Here is a 5,436-nt window from a genome sequence, read left to right as displayed (position 1 = left end):
ATCACTATTCCATATTACCACGTACATTCGGGGGTGATCTCATGCCAATATAATTGAAGATCCTTACTTTAACTTTACTCCGTAAAACTTAGAACCCAAATTTCCAACATCCAGAATTCTTTTCAAGACATAAATCTCACATCTACACACTGTATAAGTTTGAACAAGCAATATCAAGCCATAACCATAACCCCAAGTATAGTCACATAACATACTACACAACTCGCAAACTCGCAGCACCATTTAGGTTCACAGTAACTACTCAAAACTAACATGGTACTAGTGTTTAACCCCATACCAAACAAAACTTCATTCCAAAACCTTCGTACATTGCTGATAATTAAAGAAACACGCAGAATCTCATAACCACTCATCAGGTCAACAAGTCATGGAGCTCTCTCGCCCCAACCAGAGTCATAATCACCTTCTAAGATGACTTTCAATATTATCCTCCCAATATACCGTAATAAAATCTGATAGTACCCATTATAGGTCCAATGACCATATATTATTAAACATAACTATCTCACTGACATGCCACACCAATGCAACTCAAGCCACAACTGCGCAACCTTGTACCCAAAATGGAAGAAGTCTCAATGTAGAGAACCGTATTGCGAGTCCAACAAGCACCACCACAATTGCAATGCTATAAGCTCATTATATATAGTATAACCAAGACACACAAATTTAATAACAGTAACCAGCTCTTCTAGAGCTCACATTAACATCACTCGTACGGACAACTCACGTGCCAATAATATAATCTGCCTGGCGTGGTCATAGGCCTCCAGTCCAAGCATATCATACCGGAGCAATCAAATAAGTACACATGTATATGATAAATAAATTATGATTCTCATGCTCCTGAACTGGTATAATAACACGTCATAGAGTAGGCAGGTGCAAAGTGTGCTATCACCACTCAAATCGGTAAGTTAACACAGAAATAGTAACTACCCAATTTATTCAGGGAATTAGCCTCTTTGTAACCTCAAGTGTAGTCTAGATAGTTCTCGACAAAGGTACGAATACGAGAAATGCTATAACTTTATGCTCAACAGTCAATTCTAGGCATATCATAGCCTAGGAATTCTTCCAAGTATGAATACTTTCTCCGACGCCCGCACTTGGGCTCAAACCATACATATATGCGCACTCATAGCGCGTAGCTATCACAAATAATTAACGCAACTAGTGCCTCCATTGAGTTTAAATAAAACACTCACCCCAAACATGCCGCAACCCTGAAACAATATGCTTATGAGAACTCATAGTCTCCAAATTCATATAACACATGAATCACCGTAACTGATCCCAACTCCAGCACTCGAATGACTAACACATCTTTCATGCACGATTATTCCATGAGGAATTCTTCCAAAAAAAAAATATTTGTGCCACATAGCAATAATTATAATATCAACAATCTATCAACCAGGTGAGTACCGCAATACCGATGAACATCCGTAAGTCAAAACATTATGCCCCTTCTGAAATATACACCCTTCTCAGGGATTACCGAGTAGTTACAACATTCATCTAGATTTCTGAAACTGACCATTCTGTCCAAACTTCTTGACCTTCCCTTCCAGACCAAACTACCACCTTGTACATGTAAATTTTAATCCACACAACATACCACATCCATCATGCCATCATGTGACAAGCACAAGAATCTCATTATAAACTCTGAGTCACCAGCAAATTACATACCCAGTTAGTTAGAAGCCTTTCTCTTGCTTCCTTCCAAGAGGAAATCACAATACATAACACGTTCTCCAAACCGGTAAAAACTATCCGGCTCAAACCATGGTAGAAACCATCAAAAACACTTTGAAATCCATTTGCACATAACCAAGCTATCAGAACTGAATTCCTCTAACTCGACTAAGCCACACATGTTGCCAAATCCGGGAGTATTGCCACAAAACACCCATAAAGCCCCACCTCATCATAAGAACCAAAAGAACTGAGCATACCATTACCATACCGATCCAGCATGTTACCCATTTGTCCTATTTTCTCCGAGTTTCTACTGAATTACTCTCAAGTTGACATTTCTCCTTGTCAGAACACTACTATCCTTACCCAAAACTCACTACAATACATCCTAACATAAAACCACACCGCCCTAAGGCCCATGAGCCATTGTATTCTTCCTAAGCATCCCCATAAGTACCACAACTGAAACGCCCACTCTGAAAATTCCTTGTGTGAATTTAAAATTGTTCTTTTACATTTCTTATACTAGAATATAGAATCCATAATCATATAGAATTACCGCAAGTCCCGGCACTATCAAATGTAAATCTCAAATTCTATCCTTACACAAATCCGAAAAAATTCTCGATTGCTATATATAAATCTCGAACTCATTAGAACCTTCTAGAGAGTCACTCTGCTCAAATCTAAATTGCACCGCCCAAACGGGCCAAAAGATACGTGATCCCTTAGCTTAATAACACTCAAAGAGGTAACCTTGCCTTAACATCACCAATAAATTCATACTCTTTGCATGCTACATCCAACAATAACAACTCGATCATCCCATGATTTTTATATACTCATAAGGTACAATATAACCCGTATCCAGGAATTTCTTTACTCGAGTCATCCTCGATCTCAATCTCTGCAAGTCATAACCGATTCATATATATGCCTCAAACTAAAACCAGTACAACACATAACTATGAAATCAAATTGTCAATAGCAGGCTCCCCCCACTTGGCGCAAAGCCATAGAACAAAACATTTCATAAATCACAATATCCATACTCTATTACTGCCATAATACTGCAGTCAGTTCAACGAAAATTCTTCACAAGCTCAGGTAACACAAATCATAAAATACCTCAATTCATCTGCTAAGCTTGCCTTCATTCTCGTGACAGTCAAGTCAAGTTTCTCAACTAGATTCAAATTCAAATCCCAACACATACACTCCGCTGGTAGAAAAGAAACTCTCCACTCAATATTATAACGAACACACCTACGTAGATTACTCCGCAGGAGATAACCCACTTGCTTAGCCTCAAATTGGCATCTTGTTATACCCTTTCGCAGCCACAGTTACTATGCAATCACTTAATCTTTTTGAGTTTGAACTCGTCAATACGACATGAAAAATCTACTTCGCTCCACAATTAAACAGCATGACAAATCCTTCAACACACTCATAACTCGAGACCGTATGTCACATCAAAACAAAAATCAAGCACCCAATGCCCCTTTTTACATCTCAAGCAAACTATTCTCCGCACCATCTGAACATATTCTAAAGTCACATCATGCTCATCATATAGCTATTCAACCGCTCATCGAGCCATAAATTCACTCATAGGGATACTTCCGGACATATGAGTCCAAATGCACAAGTTTACACAATTGAAACTATCGAGCCTAAGTTGCAGTCTAACCCTGGCCTCAAGTCCTCCAGACTGGCCCATCAGCGAAACACAGAATACATATCATGAATCTCGTTCATGGAATCACAAGCCGGTGATGCACAACTGATACCGAGCGCTCACATGCGCACACGAATGCGTGGAAGGAATTCAAAGAGTTATGTTTCAAACTGAATCAATTCTGCACGATGAATAAAGAAAGTGAAATTTTCCACAAGGGTTCGGAAACCTCTCGAAGATAAGTACAGACGTCTCCGTACCGATCCGCAAGACTCTACTAAACCTGCTCATGACTCATGAAACCTATGTAACCTAGAGCTCTGATACCAACTTGTCACGACCCAAATTTTTACCCGTCGTGATGGCGCCAATCTCAATACTAGGCAAGCCGACAATCTCAATAAACAACATATATTTTAAATTTAAAAACACAATAATTAAATTCAGTGGAAGAAATCTCATAAGTACAAATATAAACACTCCCCAAACCCAGTGTCACTGAGTATATGACCATCTAATATGAATACGAGCCTGGAAAATATGACCTATAATAGTCAGAGACCAAATACAGTAAACAAGGAGATAGGGAAGGAGAGACAAGGTCTGCAAAACACGGCAGCTACCTTTAAATCTCCGGAAAATCAATTGTGCAAAAGAATCAATACCCACTATATCCGGGAATACATGGATCTGCACACGAAGTGCAGGGTATAGTATGAGTATACCCATTGTCACTGAGTATATGACCATCTAATATGAATACGAGCCTGGAAAATATGACCTATAATAGTTAGAGACCAAATACAGTAAACAAGGAGATAGGGAAGGAGAGACAAGGTCTGCCAAACACGGCAACTACCTTTAAATCTCTAGAAAATCAACTGTGCGAAAGAATCAATACCTACTATGTCCGGGAACACATGGATCTGCACACTAAGTGCAGGGTATAGTATGAGTATAACCAACTCAGCAAGTAACAATACTAAATAAAGAACTGAAAGTAGTGACGAGCTTCACTGCTGAGTCCAATTACAGTAATTTCCAACATAATAATATATGCATGCTTTCAAGTTCAACATTTTTGGCCAAAATAGTAATTTCATGTCAAGTTCAACTGAAACATAAGATTATATCTCTCAGAAATTTCCAAAATAGTGATATATGACAGCTGAAGTGCAACAGTAATGAAATCAAATGCATCCTCTCAGGACCACAGTCACTTAGCCATTCCATTTACTCAGCACTAGCACTCAGTAGGTACTTGCGCTCACTAGGGGTGTGTACAGACTCCGAAGGGGCTCCTATAGCCCAAGCGCTATAATCCGCACGGACAACTCATGTGCTGCACGGAAAACTCACATGCTATAGTATCAATATCTGGATCCGCACGGACAACTCATATGTTATAGTATAATATCTGAATCCACAAGGACAACTCACATGTTGCACGGATAACTCACGTGTTATAGTATAAAATATGGATCCACACGGATAACTCACATATTGCACGAATAACTCACATGCTATAGTATAATATATGAATCCGCACGGACAACTCACGTGCTGCACGGATAACTCACGTGCTATAATATAATATCTCACAATTAGGCCCTCGGCCTCACTCAGTCATAAATCTCTCCAGTCTCCCGGGCTCTCAATGATCATGCAAATCAGCCCAAACAACAATAATTTGATGCATCAATAATGAACAATAGAGACTGAGATAAAATCAACCAGTAAACTGTGACTGAGTACAAAACAACAATTTAGCAGATAATTCAACATGTGCACGACCTATGTGGGTCCCTACAGTGCCAATACATAATCTAAACATGGTTTGTGTTTCAATTTCTTTACTACATGGAGAATGTACAGATAATCACAGATTATTCAACTACACAATTCCATGGAATTTGACCAAGTCACAATTCCTACGGTGCACGCCCACACGCCCGTCACCTAGCATGTGTGTCACCTACAAAACCGATCATATAACACATAATCGGGGGTTTCATACCCCCACAGCCAAC

This window comes from Nicotiana tomentosiformis, chromosome 5 (assembly GCF_000390325.3).
Source record: "Nicotiana tomentosiformis chromosome 5, ASM39032v3, whole genome shotgun sequence".
NCBI lineage: Eukaryota > Viridiplantae > Streptophyta > Magnoliopsida > Solanales > Solanaceae > Nicotiana > Nicotiana tomentosiformis.
Note: the sequence above shows the minus strand (reverse complement) of the source record.